Source organism: Alligator sinensis, unplaced genomic scaffold (genome assembly GCF_000455745.1).
Source record: "Alligator sinensis unplaced genomic scaffold, ASM45574v1 scaffold1475_1, whole genome shotgun sequence".
Lineage (NCBI taxonomy): Eukaryota > Metazoa > Chordata > Crocodylia > Alligatoridae > Alligator > Alligator sinensis.
Genome location: NW_005843179.1, coordinates 92047 through 112720, shown reverse-complemented (window position 1 = coordinate 112720; position 20674 = coordinate 92047). Strand labels below are relative to the sequence as shown.

Genomic DNA, 20674 nt, shown 5'->3' with positions numbered 1-20674 from the left:
AGAAAACAAAAGTATGCAGACATTCACGCTTTGTCTCCCAAAGAAAAAATGGCTCCTCTAGAAGAAAGATACCCCAGGAACAGCCAGGGTTACACTGGTCCCAGGAGCATTTATTGCCGGAGACCAAATGTTTGCACGTTTTCTCCCAGCTTAGCTTCTGGGGATCAGGAGGAGTGAAAACAAGGGAAGGCTCCTGTGCCTCCCTGAGGCTGGGGTCACCCTGGTCTGGAGAAGGTGAGGGGGCAGTTGCTCTCCATTTCCCATAGACAGGATGGGAGGGGAGGACCAGCCCTACCTACTCCCACCTGTTTCTTATTCCAGAGTTCCTGCTCCCTACTTGCTTCCATGTGACAGCTGAGTAGTGTGGGTGATGAGCCAGGCTTGCAAGATTGGATCTCAGACTTGCCACCTTCCTCTTGCCTACCCATACCAACTAGTTGACTGGCAAGGGAAGCAATCTAAAAGGGTAGCAATTTAAGTCTAGGAGCCTGACATGTAGAGGCTTTCCCCAAGCATGGCTCCAGTCCTGCTGGCTTCTCTTGCTGCCCAGCTGACCCAGAGGAGAGTCAGATGATCAGACTGCTATGTCCCTGCAGCAAGGCTCCAGGAGTCTTGCTACAGTGGTCGAGTACCTACATGCTCTCCCAGAACTCCTTTGGGTCAGCCCAGAGGGGTGAAAGTGGGGCTGTTCTTCTACAGGGAGAACTGGGAGGGTTCCACCAAGAGAGAATGCCCCCCTCCTGACCAAGCGGTCCAAATCTTTTTTCAAGGTGACGTGTCTAAAACTCAAATGAGGGATGGAGACATGCAAGAAGGGGACTTGGAGCAAGTTTCAGGTCCCTTCAGAGTTAGACAATTTGCTGTACTTAGAATTTTTTGGAACTCAATTCTGGATTCAGGTACCCAAAGACTGCCAGAGTCCTATTTTAGGCACCCAAGTCCTTTTTGGAATCTGACTGTTCATCTTTTCACAGTGCAGCAGCATAAAGGCCTTAGTCCTACAAAGCAAGCACAGAAAAAAAAATCCTAATAACTGGGAAGATAAAGAACACCAACCAAGTAGTGTCTAAATATAGTTGCTTGATAAAGGCCACTTTGAACTATGCATCCACAAAAAGAAAATCATTGACAATGCATAGGTGCAAAACTTCATGTAATAACGACTCATCGTTCTTTGGGAGCCTTTGTCAAACAAAAAGCTGTCATCTGCAATTCTGATGTCATCAACCACTATTGTAATGCTAAATGTTTTGAGTTGAAATCTTGAATTCAATGCAGAATCACCTTTCTTTACATACAAAGAGCAAATCTCTCCTCATAATGCAGCCAAGGCTTCCTGAAGAAATATCATAGTGTAATATATATTTAAAAAGCCAATAGTTCTGAAAGCGAGGGCTTTGCAGGGCTGAGCTTTTTGTGAAGAAAAGAAGCTTACTATATATTAGATCAGTGACTACTGGGTATCTAGAATTAACCATGTTGGAGGCTACATAGATTTGGTTACAAAACATCATTAGAATTTGATTTGCTTAATCCATATAGATTATATGATCTTCAATTAACTGCCCCACTGCTGAATGCCACTGAAGCCCACAGGCCATAGGTTGCTAACCTCTAGGCTAGGCAAGTCTGCACTGATACACCAAAAATCAATGTAGCTGTGCTGATTTACATAGATTGTGAATCTGGCCACATGGCCAGTATTATCAAACTAATTTTAGGATTTTGCATAATTGGCTTAATTTTCAGAAGTGCTGAACTGTCCATAACAATCACTGAATCTTATGGCTGGGAAAGACCTCAGAGGCTACCTAGTCCTGACAAACAGATGCCCAAATCAGCCTTTTCTGGAACATCTCCAGTGAAGGAGGTTCCACAGCTTCCCTAGGAAGCTTGTTCCATCATTCTACCATTCTTTCTGAAATTTAATCTATATCTACTATGCTGCAGTTGAAACCCACCCTCTCATACCCTTTCTGTGCGGCAACAGAGATCAGTCCGTCATACTCCCTCCTTTTTATGGCAGCCTTATAAATACTTCAAAACATTTCCCACCTTAATCTCTTTTCCCCCAGACCAAATAACCTTTTCTCATACAGCTTGCTTTCCAGTGCCTTTAACACCACTGTCACCACCTCTGGATCCTCTGCAAGTCTCTCTATGTCCTTCTTAAAATGTGGTGCCCTGTACGGAATATAAATACATCAGCTGAGGCCTAACCAGTAACAAGTACAGTGACACTGTCACCTCGTGGTCACCTTAACTAATGCCCTGCATTGATTTAATAGATTTCATAGACATTAGGGCTAGAAGGGACCTCAAGAGATCCTCGAGTCCAGCCCACTGCCCAAGGGGCAGGAAGTCAGCTGGGGTCAAAGGATCCCAGCAAGATAAACGTCCAAATGTTTAAAGGAGTCCAGAGTAGATGCTTGCACCACCTCTGGCAGCAGTCTGTTCCAGGACAGTCCCAGATTTTGGAGAACAGTCCCTGCCAGCCAGTGAAAATTAAAACTAGCATCTTCAGCATGGGAAACAGAGGCAGAGCCACAGGAGCTGCTGAGTATGAAGCCCTATTGACACTAAATGTTACTTCATAGGAGACCGTGAACATCTGTGAATTGAAGAACACTGGATCATTAATGGGCCATTGACTCCCTCCCACTTGCAGCAGTGGATGGAAGAGGGGGATGGAGAGACAGGCAGGCAGCATCCCAGATTTTACATTATCCTAGATAGTAACCCTACCTCACAGCTAGGGACATTCAAAAAGCCTGAGCCTGAATTGATTCAATCTTTGCAGGTTAATCTATCCTGCCTAGATTGAACCAGTTTGCAAGTGCACAGACATTCCCTCTGAGAATGCAGGCACATGCCTGCAGTGGCTCAGACTAGAAGCTGGGGGGGGGGCACTAGAGCAGCCCTCCCTTCCCTTCCACAATGCTGAGCTGAGGGGGGCATGGCCAGGCCCAGGCAGAATGTCCTGATTAGGGAGGCATGTAAACCCTCACCCTGGCCTGCACCATCCCAGGGTTTTCCCCACTCGGTGCTCAAGGGGCAGGAGTGTTGACAGACCCCAGCCCTAGGTTTGCACTCTCAGGCAAAGGTGGGGGGGGGGGCATGCAGACACATATACAGATACCTCTCAGCATTAGATAACATACCACATGCCTAGGGTCCATGGAGCTGGGGTCTGTGCTGTGGGACATGGGAGGAAGGGAGGGAAGTGGAGAATTCCTGCCTGAGCAGCAATGGCGTGGGGTGGGGGGACAGGAAGAAGCCTGGGGTCCTTGGGGAATCCCTAGGGTCCCATGCCTAGGGTCCGTGGGGAATCCCTGCTTGAGCAAGGAGCAGCAAAGGTGGGGTGGGGTGGGGTGGGGCAGGGGGAAACCAGGCAGAACCTACTGTGCCTGCAGTCTCCCCCAGGAGCTCTGGTTAGGGAAGAGGGAGGCAGGGCCAGCCCTGCTCTCTGGAGTACAGCCCAGAACTGCAGAGCATCTGGGATGCTGGGGGACTCTAGTTTAACTTAAACAAGGAAGGGGTCTGGGACAGATGTTGCATAAATCAAGTTGACCCAAATTAGTTAAGTTTAATTCTACATTCAACCAGGTTTATCTTAAACCAGTTTCAGCCATTCTGAAACTGGTTCCTGAACTTATGTTCTGCTACAGGTTTAAATCAGTTTCTGATCACTTAAACCAGTTTATGTGTAATGTCTGTCCCTAGCCCTAGTGTCTTACATATAATACTCCTGTTGATGTAGACCAAAAGTATAGTTGCTTTATTTGCAGCAGCATCACATTGATGACTCATTTTGAATTTGTGGTTCTCCACAACAGAAGAGCCTTCTCAGCCTGGCTACTACATAGCTCAGTGTCTCCTTTCTGCCTTCTTGCATTTAGTTTTCCTCACCAAGGCATAGCACAATCAGTTTTCACTTATGTCCATCTTAAGTATGTATATGGGATCTCCATCATAGTACCTGAGCACCTCAAGTCTTTAATCCTCTTCACATCCCTGTAGGATAACACAGGTAGGGGTTGATCCACAGGGGGTGCAGTGGCATGGCCACACCCCCTTTCAGACCTGACCACAGAAGCAGCAGCGGGAACTTTCTTTTTAAGCCCCCAGATCAAAGAAGCATCCCATTCCCCCCCACATTCTCAGCACCCCCTGAGGGCTCCAGAGCTATTCCTGCCCCATTCTAGCCAGGCTCAGAGAACAGCAGCAAGTAGCAGGAAGCAGGTTCCTCCTTCCTGTACAGTCACCCCCTGGTGTAAAATGCATGAGCCGCCCTGGGAGCTGACCCTGCAGATATGCCCACATTCCCAGTGATTTCCATTGTATTTCAATCATTCCCAATCACTCTCATTCATCGGGGAACCAATTTACATGGGAGGGTACAATGAATCATATTATTGCAATCTGGGATGCCCTGGCAGAGCAAGCACACAGTGGGTGAACTCAATTGCTGCCACTGACACTACTGTCCCCCGCTGAGCTCAACTAAAGCAGTCATAGATTCATAGATGTTAGGGTCGGAAGGGACCTCAATAGATCATCGAGTCCGACCACCTGCATAGGCAGGAAAGAGTGCTGGGTCTAGATGACCCCAGCTATATGCATATCCAACCTCCTCTTGAAGACCCCCAGGGTAGGGGAGAGCACCACCTCCCTTGGGAGCTCGTTCCAGACCTTGGCCACTCTAACTGTGAAGAAGTTCTTCCTAATGTCCAGTCTAAATCTGCTCTCTGCTAGCTTGTGGCCATTATTTCTTGTTACCCCTGGGGGCGCCATGGTGAATAAAACCTCACCAATTCGCTTCTGTGCCCCTGTGATGAACTTATAGGCAGCCACAAGGTCGCCTCTCAACCTTCTCTTGCGGAGGCTGAAAAGGTCCAGGTGCCCCAGTCTCTCCTCATGGGGCTTGTCCTGCAACCCCTTAACCATATGAGTGGCCCTTCTCTGGACCCTCTCCAGGTTATCCGCATCCCTCTTGAAGTGCGGTGCCCAGAATTGCACGCAGTACTCCAACTGTGGTCTGACCAGTGCCAGATAGAGGGGAAGTATCACCTCTTTGGATCTATTCGTTATGCATCTGCTGATGCACGATAAAATGCCATTAGCTTTTCTGATGGCTTCATCACACTGCCAACTCATGTTCATCTTGGAGTCCACTAGGACTCCAAGATCCCTTTCCGCTTCCGTGCCCCCCAGCAGGTCATTTCCTAGGCAGTAGGTATGCTGGACATTTTTCCTTCCTAGGTGCAGCAGTCCTGGAGCCCCCAGTGGAATGAAGAGTTGTGGTGTGGGAAGATTGTGGGGGTGGTGAGGAGGAAGGGCTCAATAGCCTCCCCAGCTGGATTCAGCAGGGGACACCTGTGGTGGCAGCAGTAGGCAGGTTCACCCACCCCATGCTTGCTCCCAGGCTGGCAAGAAATACCTGGAAGGACCAGAAAGATTAAGGAGGACCTGCCTGCTGTCACCACTACTTGGCTACAAGCAGGGGAGGAGGAGCTTTGAACAACCCTCTCCCATCTTTAGCCAGGGACAGCAGGAAGAGGGGCAGCAGCATGTGGGGGAGGGGATGAATGTTAAGGGAAGGGATGTGCTACTGAGGACAGAAGGGAAAAGAAAGGATGCTGAGAGTCACAGGGGTGAAAGGGAAGCAGACTGTCATGGTCCACCAGACCAGCTTGCCTTGTGGGTAGAATCAGCATGGAACTAGAGATTGCAGGGGTAGGGGTCAGAAGCCACAAGTCAGGAGCCAAATGCGAAGCCAGGGGCAGAAACCAGAAATAAGAAACCTAGTTACCAAATCTGAAGGATAATCCACAAGATGAAGTCAAAGAGCAAGACAAATCAGAGTCAGGAGCCAGGAAAACCCACACCCAGACTGCAAGCCAAAAGCAGAGGCAGGAACCAGGGGAGCAAGAGATGTTGCTAGGACCAAAACTGCTTAGAGACTGAAGACCCATGTGTTGTGCAGCAAGGCTCAGGTGCCGGAGGAGTTCCTTAAAAGCAGCTCCAGGACCAAAGGGAAGGTGCTGGGGGTCAACTGGCCTTGATTATTGTAACTGGATCAGCTGCACTTATTTTCCTGCCCTGCAGCTCTTGGTATCCGAGCTGTACAGAGCTGACCCAGGTTGCAGCACAGGAGTCTTACACAGACAGGATCCTGACCTGACCTGGGAACTTAAGAACAGTCTGCCCACCTGGGGTAGGCAGGAGCTGGAAGTGGCTGTGCAACAACTCCTGCACTGCTGGTCCCTGTTCCTTTACCATGCTTCACAACATCTTGGATCTGCCCATGAACATAACTGTCATTCTCATTAAATAAATGCACAGCTATACTAAGTAATTTGCTCAAAGTCATGCAGGGAATCTAGGGTGCAACACAGAGGTAAACTGGAGTCTTTCAAGTCTCAGATTAAGTGTTGGGTGCTAATAGTGGTGAACATCTGTGAAAGGGTAAATGTGGACTGAACCCATCTAGTGCCATGTAGAGAGATACCTTAATGCTCAGGTACTGGAAGCAGTACAGCCGCATTTCCAAAGCAGCCCACTGACTCTCATGCTAATGCACATGTGCTATGTACACTACCCAAATTAATTAATTTAGCACTAGCTGGGGTATCCTGGCTGCTGCTACATGGCTTTAGCCAGCCAGCTAGCATTGTAATCAAGAGTCTGGTATGAGTTTTCTAATTCTGGGCCTGAACAAATTCTTATCATCATGGTGGTTATTCTGACTCTCCTTAATTTTTTCATTTCTTCCTGAAGCAAAGGGAGTTATACTGTAATGCTTCCTGATAAACACAGCCATCTGCTGAAAGTACAAAAGGTTTACTGGCAAAGTCAGTGGCAATGGAGCCTGGGGCTATTCAAGACAAAGTAATAAATATAACTTAGCACAGGAGTAATTAATTTAGCACGGCTCTTGGGAATAATTTTTTCAGCCTCAAAATTCTTAAATTCTGTATGTTCACAGATCCAAAAGAGGTGCTCAGTGCTCCTCAAAATAGGTCAAATAGAAAGAAACTAGGAGATTCTATTGGCCTGAGAGTTGGTTTTACATTTTTATTCCAAAAGTGAAATGCATGTAGTCACGACAAAGCAAAGAATACTACAACACAAGGGTAAGTAACTAGAGAAAATGACCATTGGATTGCAGTGAAATACATAGATTCTTGCTTGCTTTCTGGAAATGTGCAAAGATAAGAGACTTAGCTTTGTAGTTCTACAAATGCAGAGCAGTTGTAAACAGGATTTTTAAAATAATATTTTATGACTATGAAATAACTAATTTACTGATCATTAAATGAAAGTGCATTGTTGTATTCAACTTTTTTAAAGTGCAATATAAGGGAAATTGAAAGGAAGAAGAAAATTGCTGTGGCCCTTAATTCAAACTTTAATTTTTCAGAGACTTATAGAACAGGAAACCTCTTCTAGAACAATTAAATTAAAAATGGATATGTTTTTCCAAAAATTATGCTCTTGGGCTAATGCAAGTTTGGGGTTCGATACAGGTGTAACCCGGGCGGTACTCCAAGAGGTATCCCCTCTCCAACTGAAGGGATCAAAACAGGTGCACAAGGGCTGTGGGAGGTGTAAGGGACTCTCCTCCCCCTGTAGAGCAGAGGGAGACCACCAATGGGGACTTAACCATATACCTTTTAATGAGAGAACTGTACTGGAAACTTAACCAGTATAAACCAGGGAGTATAGGGGATACTATAATGCCCCGAGGGGGCAGGATTCAACAAAGGTTAGACACTTACAATCATAGAAATATTCATCTAGTTGACAAAGACAGGGTAACCAAAATATAAAACACAAACAGCAGAACAAACAATACTGGTTGGTGAAATATAAAATAAGGCACAAAATACAAAATGTCAAATGACAAGGAATGTAGGGCCTAGGTACCTGGAGGGGGAGAAACAGGGAGAACACAATGGCCCCTTTCCACTGCAACAAGAATTTCTCCCTAGTAGTTCACTCACCTCAAGACAACGCAGCTGGGGCTTAAACTCAGATTTCCCACGTGGTAGGCAGAAAGTCTACCACACAGCTACCAGTACTAGTATTGTGCAATGCTGCTACGCATCTTGACTGTCCAGGAGCCCTGGCCTCATGTCAAGCTACCTGGCCTCTTATTGGAGGAGCTGAAAGCAGAGCTGGGAACCTCTCAGGTTGCTGCTTAGATCCTTGCTGGAACTGGGTAGCCTCTCCTGCCAGCCGCACACCACGCTGCTGAGGGCCCCAGTGCTGCCTACAGGTCCCACTCCTTCAGGTGCTTCTGGGGCAACTGCTCCTGCCCCACTGGCCCAGCTCTTCACCAGCTCTTTGAAACTCCAGTCCCTCGCTGATCTCCCCTGAGTCAGCTGTGCTGCCCCTTTTATCCCACTCCAGGTGACCCAAGGGGCCAATCAGGGGACATGGAGGGTGAGTCTCTGGGGTCTGATTGGTGAGGAAAGGGAATCTCAAGTCCTCCAATCATCTTTTACCCTTTCAAAACCCCTGGGCTAAGTCACTACCAGCTATCCCGTTACACAGAAACTATTGGTAGCATTATATGGCTGTGACTGTCCTATACTACGGTTCCCTACTCATCTTTAAATCTCTGAACAAAACAGTATGAAAATCAACCCAAATGTATACTTACTAATAATACCAAGCAGTAGATAATGTCTGTCTGAAAAATATGAGCAAATGTTTATGAGGGAAGTTTAGAAATGTAAGACATAATCCACAGGTGTGTGACAAGCACATAGAACTTTTTCTGAAGTCAAAGGGAGCTATAGATTGCTCAGACCCTCAGAAAAGTCATCAGAAAAGGCTACAGCTTACAAGTGGATAACTTAATATCACAGATGCTCAGGGTTGCTTGAGTAAGACAGTTATTTACTCTTTTTATGGCATGCTAGAGATTTATGGCCATAAACAGACCCATAAAAGAGATAATAGGAAAATAAATTATCATTAAAGAAATTGTAAATTATAAATACAGAACCATATTCCAGACAGTAGCGTATACATTATGGATGGCTATATATGCAAATTGACATCCTATGATTCTGAACTTCAGAGGATGAAAGTTTGGGGAATACCATGAGCGTACTACTTTAACTATCAGAAAAAGTAGGTACCACCACTTTAAGTCTACTTATCTCCCTTATTGCAAATGAGTGCCTCTGACTGAACCCTGCAATGCAGGAATTTGCTACTGAGATCTATTTGGTAGCCGTGTTGGTCTGAGAGAAAAAGAAATGCAAAACTCAGAACTCTTGGTTCAGAGATGGCACCTTTTATTAGACCAACTAAGAAATCACAAAAAAAAGATATTCAGTCAGTGCCCTTTAAATGTGTTCCTTTAAAGCAGGCTTGTCCAACATGCAGCCCGCCAAGCCATTTTCTCTGGCCTAAAGTCCCTCGCTCGGGACAGGCGAAGATTCCTGGCGCCTGCTCCACGGTGGCGGCGGGGCAGCCGTGAGGCAAGGCGAGGCGGGCAGGGTCGACCCGTAATCCTCAGGCGGCAGCGAGAGGAGGGGAACTGCTTACCCCACGCCGGGCCGGGCTCATCACGTGAGCTGGGTCCCGCCGCCGCTGCCCCGAAGGCTGCGTGGCACGGGGCTCCCCCAGCCGTGCCTGACTGGACGAGCTGGAGACAGCACCTGCAACTTCTCCTCTGGTTCCACCCCTTGCCCATGGCGCACAGCTGGAGGAGCTGCAGCATGGCCTGTGCCCTGCCCGCATGCGTGGTGGACAGAGGCACCAGGTAAGGCCCCGCGCGGAGTTGGGGGCGCCTCAGGGCCATGCCGGGGTTGCGCGGTTGCTGGAGCCGGGCTGAGCGGGAGGCAGGAGGAGCCCGGCCCAGACGCACTGTACACAGGGGGCAGAGCAGCGTTACCTGGCTCCTTGCTGTGGAAGGGCCACCCTGTGCCGGCATTGGTATGTGGGGCAGCGGCTGCGGCACCTGCTGCTGTTGCTAGAGAAGAGCTGGGGCGGGGGGGAAGAGCCCGGCGCTGCACAGCCTGGTTAGGACCCCGCCGCTTCCTCCAGCGGCCTCACTTCAGCCTGGGGCAGGAGCTGGCTGCTGTGGGTGGGGCCGGGGGCCCTGGGACTGCAGCGTTCCTGCCCTGGCCTGCCGGCTGCTCCCAGTCCTGACTGCTCCTTGCAGCCATGAGACCAAAAGCACCGAGTGCCACTGAAAGGCCCAGGCAGCTGGGCTCCAGCTAACAGCCCCGGAGCCTGCTAGCTGCCACTGGTCAAGGGCTACCTGAGGCAGGCTTGTATCCAGGAAGAGAAAAACTAAACCCCTCCAGCTGCCCCCCCGAGCAGACAGCTCAGCTCACACAGGGCCGCCCTGGACCAACTCAGCTGCCTTGCAGCTGCACCCCTGGTGGAGGCCATCTCTCTCCCAGCCTGTACAGGCATGGCCTAGGGGGCATAGGGACCCAAAAAGTAAAAAATAAAAAGTAATACAAGGTTGCACTAGAGAGGGCTCAGCTGGAGGAGGCTAGAGAACAATGCAGGGAAGACAGGGGCATCCCTGACCTTTCACCTTCCCCTCCAAGGCAGTGTCCACAGCCACCAGGGCAGCAGAAGGGCACCCTTCTGTCTCAGATGCCTTGTGTGGTACGGGCGAGAGGTCTCTGCCGCCTCCACCTTTAAAAATAATAGGATGCAAAACTCTGAGGAACTCAGGCCAAGGCAGCCAGAAGGGGGTTGGGTATGGCCTGCTGAGCCCCTGATTCCAGCCTGTTTCTTTCCAAGCAGTGTGTGTCTGGGAGGATAGGTTTGGGCAAAATGTGGCCAGGGCACCAAGAAGCACCCAAGGCCTGGCTCCTTTACCTGCAAAGCTTCCAGGCCGACAAGGGAAATATGCCAAAATAGCTTGCTGCTGTAACCTAAGCATTTATTTAATCAAGTGTTTGGTATTCTTTCATTGTTGCTTTTATATTGTTTTTATTTTGGATTTTAAACCACATTTCCAGACCCATTTCATTGTCACTTCTTGCAACTTCATTGGTGTCAAAGGTCATGTGACCACTTCCTGATGTGATACCGCTTCCTGTGAGGTCTTTGAATATGGCTCACCAGCCCACTCAGTGATAAGAAGTTCATGATCTGGCCCCACATTCAAAAAGGTTAGACACCCCTGCTTTAAAGATTCCTGCCTTAAGGATCCAAGCATCCTGCTGAGGGGAGCTGTATATTCGTTTAAATAAGACAAGCACCTGAATTACCATGTCTGCAGTAAACAAAAAATAAACAAGTAATTGACACTACAGACTGGGGGTTAGGGGGAAATCACAGTGGGAGTCTGTTTCTTGAATGAAATTCTGACACTGCTCTGTGCATTCTCTTGCACCTCCCATCTTCCTTCCTTTTACTTACCAAGGGCTTAGTTTCATCTTCATCTTTGAAATAATAAAGCTGGTCCCTCTTGAGAACAAACCAGCGTGTGCGCCAAGTTTTAACAAAACCTCCTTGCTTCCTCAGCCACCCACACTTAATGGCATGGTGCCATCCTTGGCTTGGCAGGGAATTCTCTGCAGGGCCATTGTGCTCGTCCATAATGAGACCAATGGACTCTCCTGTGTAGAAAACAAAGAGGAAATTAAAGTTGTGATTGTGTGTATGTGGGTTTTTTCATTTTTTTTTTTTTTTAAAGTAACAGCCTGCCAGTTTTCATTGTAGCTGGAAAACAAATAAAGCCTGACAACAAAGGTACCTTACAAGGTTATTTCCTGTCTGCCTACTTATTCTTAGGCCCATGCCAGTCAACTGAAAGAATATAATCCAGTTTCCAAAGTAATGCTGAATTAACTTTTCACAAAAAAGGGCAGACAATCAGGGAGAAAAATAATACAACTCTTTAGGCAAGGTATGGTGTGCTTCTATGCATGAAAAATAAAACATGTCCTTTTGACATAGGTGATTTATTTTAGATTAAAAAGAAGCAACAATAAAAGAACCAGCATTACATCTCAATGACAGATAAGGTTTCAATTTGTCAGAGCCTCTGATCTTCCATTCCAACACAGCCCAGCCTCTAGCAAGGAGACAGGCTTTTAAAGATTCCCTGCACAGAAAATGGAAGTCATTATGCACCTAATTCCTTTGGATTTTAGGCACATTATTTAAAAAACAAATTTTTGCCCTAAAAAACAGCCTGCATCTTAAATTCAAGTTAAAAAAACCTAAATAAATTGCCAATAAAATACATTACAGTTAAAAAATGTATGCATGAAACACAACAAAAGATGCGACCGCACAACCAGGAACATGACTTAAGGGTTTGCTGGTTTTTCTTTTGTGTTTTTTTGTGGGGGGGGGTTGTTTTTTTTTTTTTTTAATAAAACTGGTAGCTCATGTTTGCACCAGAGGGATTGCATTCTTATAAATGTATCTTTTTATGTTCTTTTTAAAAAAACTAAAATTGAGAGAAAAAAAATGTAGTTCCCTCTTAAGTTCAAATGAATATAGTACTTTAATCACACAACAAAACGAATCTTTTTGGCTAGGGACAGAAATCATAGGCAATGTGTAGGGTGGGGGCACGTGCCCCTCCAAGATTAGCCGCCACTGTTGCCAGCTTCTGCAGGCAGTTGCTCGCCCCCCCGCCCCACGCCAATGCTGTTGCTGGTGTCTGCAGGCAGTCCCCACTCACTACTCGCCTCTCCCCCCCACCAACACTGCTGCTGGCATCTGTGGACAGTCCCCGCTTGCCTCCTGCCCCTCCCCCCACTGGCATCTGTGGGCAGTCCCCACTCACCACCCCCGACACTCCCGCCAGCATCTGCAGGCGGTCCCCACTTGCCACCAACTATAAATGGTACCCCACGGTCTCAGGAGGCACCAGTCATTCATGACAGAAATTACCCACAAACCAGTTCAAATCTGTAATGCAACAGAACTTCATAGCACATAAACTGCTTTCAAAATGGCTGAAGCTGGTTTACGATAAACCTGGATGGGTGTAACATCAGACTTAACTGATTTAGGTTAAATTGGTTTATTGAATTTTTGCCCCAGATCCCCTCCACATTCAAGTTAACTCACAGTCCCCCCCCAGCATCCCAGGATGCTTTTCACCTCCCAAAATAGCCTTGGCCCAAGTTGTCTGCTGCAGCCCCACAGGGAGGTGCAAATTTGGTGGTGAAATCGTAAATCAATAGAGTTTCTCATGGTTTGAGCTGGGTTATAGAAATTAAGCTAGGTAAGTTTAATGTGAAGGTCATTTTGTAGGCCAGAAAAAAAACTTTGTTGCAATTCAGAGCTATACTTTCTACCGTCACTGAATGGACATGAATTTCCCAGATTGAGTCTGCATATGCAATACGTAACCATGTGGTAAGTCTTTAAGGTCAAATGAATCTTCACTAAGCCGGATTCTATGTCCAGAGTTGAACAAACTGCATGAGGTTTGGTTTAGAATTTCAACCTTCAGTGCTCTGAGTTCAAGCAAATACATGTCATAAAGTGAAACTCACAGATGTAGAACCAGGTGTACCGAAACAGAATAACATGTGATCAAAACCCACAAGGGAATAAGTTTTAGACAGCATGAATAACAAACTTGATTTCCATTAAACAATGTCAGACAGTGAGTGTGGTCTGTTTTCCAGATCTCTCCTTGCAAATAGCTTCCTTGCCTCATCAGCACTTGATACAGATGTAAGCATTTAGGGAAGTCTGCTTCACAAGCAAACTTATGTATTGTTGTTAAAAAGTCGGTGTTAGAAATGAAGTAGGACACATTGGGCATGTCTACACATGCCATTAACACCCAGAAATGAACTGCAAGCTTATTGCTCCACAGTTTGTTGCTTCTGGGAAGCTCCCAAGTTCACATTTTACACATGTGCCTGGACTGCAGCATGTTGAGCCAGGTCGCAGCACCCTTGGGGTCAGCCTGCCAGCCCAGGGCAGCTCCAACTGAGCTCAGTGTGCTGCAAAGGACCTGGGAGAAGGCTTACACAACTGAAGTAAGTGTCCAGCATGCTATAACCATCAGTTTAGATGAGAAATGCATAGATCAAAAATGAAATACCTAATCTAGAACTAAACACATAATTTCCAGGATATGGTGGTGCAATAACCGGAGTTGCAACTCTGAAAGCTAGTATGCAAAGATCTATGTTTTGATCTTGAGCAATGTTTCCCACCTTTTTTGCCCCACTGGGCAGGTGAGTGGCTTGGAGCTAGTGTTCTGCCCAGATGAAGCCCTGTGCACCAAGATCAGGCTGAGGCCTGGCACCACCCCCTCCCTGGCCCATGTGCTGGGACTAGGCCCCAGCAGGTCTGTCACCACCCCCTCCTGCCCTTGCACGCCAAGATTGGATTCCACAGTCTCAGCATCATCTCCTTCTGTCCTCATGTGCTGGGATTGGACTTCAGGCACCTGGTGCCAGCCGCTCTGGGCTTGGCCCCTGGTGTTCAGCACCAAATCTGCCTGGCCCTTCATGCTAGGATCAGGCAACCCAATCCAACATGCAGGGCCCAGGGCTCTGCACAAATGTAGAAATCTGGCAGCATGGGAGTGGTGGCACTGCTCCCCCACTACCAAATTTCCAGGCACGTGGGGAGCCCCCCTAGGCCAAACGACACAGTGCTGTGTGCTGGATCTGGCCCACACGTACCCTGATCTTGAGTTGTTCCTGGTGACCTCCTCACTTCTGGAGACACTAAGTCAGATTCACTGCTTTCCTGCTCCTAATGCCTTTGTTTATACCAGCACCAAACAAATTTAATGAATAAGCCACTGGGAATGTGCGAGAACTTTTAGTTTGCTTTCTACTGATAGAAAGTACTGTGTAAAATACAAAGCAGTAGTCAACCAGGCTCTCAATTCCTGGCATGCACTTAACTGCAAATTTACAGTTTTCAGCTAAAAGTTCTATTACAATTTCTATTATAATAGGAACTACAGGGATGCCCAAGCTTTCTAAAAGATGTTTAAAACTTAGTTTATCATTTTCTAGCATTGTTTTAAATTATAAGAATTTGCTTCCAAGTCTGGTGAAATAACAAGAGCAGGTAAGAAGCTGAGGTACAATTACCAGAATGAAGTGAAACAGCAATTATTCTGCAGGTACAGGAAACGTGGCTTGTTCATTTACTTATATTTTTTTCAGCCTTAGCTGGACTCACTTGGATCCAGCTGTGGTTTAAATTGAGCTATAGTGTTTGTAAATAAACAGTTTGCCAACTTAAATCCTGAGGAAATAAGTCCACTCACATTCAAAAGGAAAATATTTTTATTGTGGGCATGCTACTGAAAACTAACAAACTGAGAAACTGATTTGTAAACCTGAGCTTTCAGTTACTCAATTGTTATCCCAATTGCAGAAAATTGTAACTTCTAACTTCAGCCATAGTGCTATGTTAACCTTATGGTCCCTCCTTTAGGTTAGGGACAGAAGTTATATATAAACCAGTTTAAGTGATCAAAAACTGGTTTAAGCCTGTAACAGAACAAAAGTTCAGTGCACATAAGCTAGTTTCAAAGTGACCAAAACTGGTTTAAGATAAACCTGGTTGAATGTAGTATCAGACTTAATTAATTTGGGTAAAACTGGTTTATGCAACTCCCAGCATCCCTGCATGCCTTTAGCCCTGGTCTGGGTTGGGCTGTGCTGTCTGCTCCAGAGAGCAGGGATGGCCCTGCCCTCTGCTCATCAGCCAGCCCTTGCTTAGGCTGCAAAGGGGGTGGGGGTGGGAAGCCTGGCTGGGGACTGCAGATGGTCTGCTGGGGAATTTGGGGGGGGGGAGGTAACCCCTGACAGACCTTTCCCCCTAGAGTAGAGGGGATGGGGGATTAGGGCAGGGCAATAGCCTGAGAGGGTCTGCCCCCACCCCCAGCAAACCCCTGCTGGGGTCTGGGAGGAGTTTTAATCCCCCTTTCCCCAGCTCAGTGTGCTGTTCCCACCTTCTCTGCTCAAGCAGGGCATGGGTCTCAAGCAGGCACCAGCTTGACAGGAACTGTTCCCCTCAAGCAAACCCCGACCTGGGTTCTGGGATGGACCTTAATCCCACCTTCCCCAGCTCAGTGTGCTGACACCAAGCCTTGCAGGATGAGGCAGAGGTAAGTGTTGGCAAAGACCTGGCACAATCACCACATGTATGTGCTGGAGCTGGAGCTAAGGGAACAGGAGGGGGTCCCAGACAGCTTCAGGATCACATACAGCTTAACCAAAGAATGCAGAGAGCTACATTTACATTATGAAGCAGAATCTGTAAAAGGTGGGAATCTCTAAACAAAGGCCTTCTGAATACCTGGCTTTAAGGAGATACTCTGCCTTCAGGATTATGTAAGATTTACGCAAGGCTGTCTCATTTTTTTGGTCTATTACATTTTAAGTTAGACTAAGTTGTGTTTGCTCTCACTGTGTTTTACTGAGCTGTACCTTAGCTTAGGCAAAGGTTTTTGGTTGTTCTTTGTTGTGTGCTTGAGGTGGCAAATTGCTGTGTTCAAATACATGCATGCTTCAGAGAAAGGTCTTTTTCCCCACCCCTCACCCCAGCTGTAGATTTAAACCCCAAGCCTCCAGAGGGCTCTGGTGCCTGGCTGTGCCCCCTCCGCTCCAATAGGGAGGGATGAGAACCTTTTGGAGGACTTGTCTCCCCTCCCCTTTTGCAGTGGTAGGCAGGTGTGCACCTCCCATCTTCTGACTTGAACCACTGCAGGAATGTGGCTGCATTTCCTGATTCAAAGGTCCAATTGTTAAATCGGTTCAATCTGCACAGTTTAGGCTAACCTACAGAGATTGAATTAATTCAGGCTCAGGATTTTTGAATGTCCATCCCTACCCTTAGGGTTAGCCCAGGAGGAAGACAGAGTTTAATGTAATAATTATTTTTATTATAGCAGTGCCCAGGGGATCCGGGCTCATTACATTAGTCACTGAAAACAGGAATCAACACATGAGAATTAAGAACAATTTACCTTTTGGATCACAGACTATTTTTTATTTGCTCTCTTCCCACCCCCACCCCCTGGGACCCATTAGATTGCTGACAAAAAAATGCATGCAGTATTTATACTTGAGTTTCCCAAAAAGAATGTTTACTGAGCTGTTCATTTTTGCCAGCTAACCTTCAGTCATTAAATTGTTCTCATAATACTAAAATAAGTGAGGTGCACAGACACAAGTACTATCCAAGAGCAGAAAAGAGCATCATTGCAGGTAAAATACGCATGGATTCTTTTTTTTTTTTCCTTTTTTTTCAATCTTCAAACCACTTTCATGCATGAGAGTAGCAGTAATGCCAGTCAACTGACGTGTTTCTGATGTGGACTGTATGTAGGAGTAAAGTTAAGTTTACTAGTTGTTTTACATCTTTTTTTTTAAGATTCAGAAAGTAAAGTAAAGTATAATCTGGACTCTGAATCAGAGATTCCTCCAGTTGGCTTGCTTTCACTAGTTGTTTTTACAGCTGTTTCAACACCAAGATCATAAAAATAAATTGCAAGAATATCAGTGTTGGCATGGACACAGAAAAGGCAAAGGTGCAAACTCTATGCAGCTAACACATGACAAAGTGTAGGATTATATCAGGATATCCAAGAACGCCCTGCCCTTGAGGTACGTAAGGCAGAAAAGCCATACATTTTCAGCCAATGAGTAAGTGTATTCCTGAAACCCATGAGAGAATGACATCCCAGGATTTGCTTGAGAAGCATCTATGGATGCAAGCCAGCGCTTTGCTCACTTTACTAGCCGCAGCATCGTATTGAAGGCTCATGTTCATCTTGTGGTCAATGATGACCCCCAAGTCTCTTTCTTCCATAGTACTAGCCAGCGTAGCACTGCTGAGCCTATAAGGATGCTGCAGGTTTTTCTTCCCAAGGTGGAGAACCTTGTATTTTTCAGTGTTAAACACCATCAGGTTCTCGTCCGCCCATTTGCTAAGCCTGTCCAGGTCAGCCTGGATCACCCTCCTGTCTTCTGGTGTGGATGCTTTGCCCCAAACTTTGGTGCCACTGGTGAACTTGGCCAGTCTGCTTCCGGCTCCAATGTCCACAGATGCTATGGTTCCTTTCTAAGTGGCTTCATTTGACTAGTAAACAAATGTAACATTCACAAAGAGCTTTGTAACCAAAATGTGCAATATAAAAATATACTCCATCACCTTCCATCTCAAATTATTTAATCTCTATCATGGCTCCCTGTGGCAGGATACCTTTGGTGCCTGCCACTTTAAGGGCTGAGACAAGCAGCCAGCAGCCGCTTGATTGCAGCAGCCATTTTAGATCTCTGGCTGCCTATATAAACAGAGTTGGTTGCTGCTGGCAAGGAGAAGCAGGGCAGTGGAGTGTGGCCCGGTAATGGGCAGTATGCCAGAGGCCCTGGTGAGAGAGGGGTGGAGTGGAAGAGGCCTCTTGTGAGAGGAGGTGGTATGACTGCGTGTGCATGGAGCCTGTCATAGGCGGAGAAAGACCGGGGAGACTCCGGAGCCCATGGAGGGAGCCCCAGAGGCAGGGGGCGGAACGGAGAGAAAAAAAATAGGAAAAATAATTTACTCACCACAGGATGCGAGGAAGAGCAGGGACGGTAGGAAAAGCTTACGCGTGGCTTGGACAACGCCTTAAGTCACCTGTGGTTGGCGGGTGATGTCACTTCTAATCGCCAGCTGGCAGAGATAAAAGGGCTGGCAGCGGAGAGGAGCGGGGCATGCACATGGCTGCCGGGAGGGAGCCTGGCCAGTGGAGTCAGCTGGAGGCGCAGAACGCCGGAGCCGATTGCCAGCGTTCATTACAGAGAATTAAAGGAGCCCGGGGACGAACCAATGCCCGAGCACAGCACAATATGAATGTCACTTCTAATCGCCAGCTGGCAGAGATAAAAGGGCTGGCAGCGGAGAGGAGCGGGGCATGCACATGGCTGCCGGGAGGGAGCCTGGCCAGTGGAGTCAGCTGGAGGCGCAGAACGCCGGAGCCGATTGCCAGCGTTCATTACAGAGAATTAAAGGAGCCCGGGGACGAACCAATGCCCGAGCACAGCACAATATGACCCCTATGACCCCAGCTGACTTCCTGCCCTTTGGGCGGGGGGCTGGACTCGATGATCTTCCAAGGTCCCTTCCAGCCCTGATGTCTATGAAATCTATGAAAATAGTGGCAGGTGAGCCGGGGGAGAGAGGGGTAAGAGCCTCGGCGGCGCAGAGGGGTCAGCGGACTGAGGAAGACCCGGAGAGAGGGTTACAAAGGAAGATACTGGGCAACGAGTAGCAGGTATCTGGCACAGAAAGAGAGAGCTACTGAACTGAGCCACAAGCGTGTGACCCTGTTGTTAAGCAGAGGGGCAGCGAGGCTACTGGCTCCGCTAGGAAGCCTAATAGGGGCAGGGTTATGCCTCTCATTAGGCCCATTGAGCCTTAGTTGAGTTTGAACGGTTTTTCTTTTGTGTTACCCTGGGTTAGAAGGGGCTGAGTGCGCATCAGCAGGGAGGTAGAGTGATGGTGAGCTCATTATTGGCCTGTCTGAGGGATTATTCAAGCACCCACAGGAATACCCAAGATCCGCCGGGCTGGGTAAGGGCGAGGTGCAGGGGAGGAGGAGCCTCACAGAAGACATCTATGACGCAGGTACCGGACGAGGGTAACCGCGCTACACGAAGCCCCACCCACTGAAAGATCGAAGTCGTGGCAGGCGAGAAAGGGCGGACTGCAGCGCGTGGAAAGACCTCCCCGAAGGTCACCTGCGACGGCAAGCCTCGTACCAGTTAACCCTCGGAGCAAGGAAGCCCGAGGTAAGATGTATGAGGCCCGGCGGTTACAGAGCCCAACTTTGGACTCAGTTTGCTCCAGTCTCAGGCTGGGAGTAATATTAACCTGGATGCCATCTGCGAGGCTTGGGCTGCAGTGTAGAGGAGGAACAGAGCTGCAGATCGTGCCCCCTGGCATTGGGGCAAGAATGGGCAGCCTCCCGCCCAATTAACACCATAATTAAGGAATAGCAGGTGAGGAGGCAGATGGCTGGCCCAGAAACAGGTGGGTGGGCCAATGACACACCAGCCCTGAGAGAGCCCCGTTACACTCCCCCTCTTTAAGTTCACCATTGCTGTACTGTAAATCTTGCTTCCCTTATTTTCTTAAGGACTAGGAACAGACATTCAAAAAACCTGAGCCTGAATTAATTTTGCAGGTTAGTCTAACCTGGCTAGGCTGAACCAGTTTGCAACTGTCAGACATTCCCTCTGGACTGAAGAAATGCAGGCACATGCCTGCAGTGGCTCAGGCTAGAAGCTGTGTGGGGTACTAGAGCAGCCCTCCCTTCCCTTCCTCCATACTGAGCTGAGGGAGGGCATGCCCAGGCACTGGCAGGACACTCCAATTAGGGAGGGGTTCCCTCTCCCCCCACCTTGCTGCTCCTGAACAGCAAGGGAGCCAGCAAGGAGTTGATAGAGAATTTAGCACCCCATCAAGAAAATAAAAACCTCTCTCATTAGTTCAAGCTCTTCTTAAACAACTTTTTCCAAGGAAGGAACAGAGGGACATTAACCAGTTGACCTATTAATTCCAAAAAGCCCTAAGCGGACACTGTCCTGTCTGCCTTTGTCCCGTCTACCTTACAGACACCTCTCAGCATTAGCTAGCATACCACATGCTGGCTCCGGTCCATGCTGTGGGAGACGGGAGCGGGGAATCCTTGCTTGAGCAG

General features: G+C 47.7%; 1 long non-coding RNA gene across 3 annotated transcripts in view; it reads right to left on the bottom strand.

The window, feature by feature from the left end:
* Window positions 1–20674, bottom strand: part of LOC106723129 — a 181428-nt gene that overhangs the window by 98661 nt on the left and 62093 nt on the right. The window contains exons 2-3 of one of the 3 annotated variants that reach the window (XR_003092192.1): window positions 11404–11603; window positions 9914–11257 (exon numbers count right to left, since the gene is read on the bottom strand). This is a non-coding gene — a long non-coding RNA (uncharacterized LOC106723129). Of the gene's footprint in view, window positions 1–9331; window positions 11258–11403; window positions 11604–20674 lie in introns of those variants that run through there. The other 2 variants (XR_001359104.2, XR_003092193.1) reach the window with 2 other exon arrangements.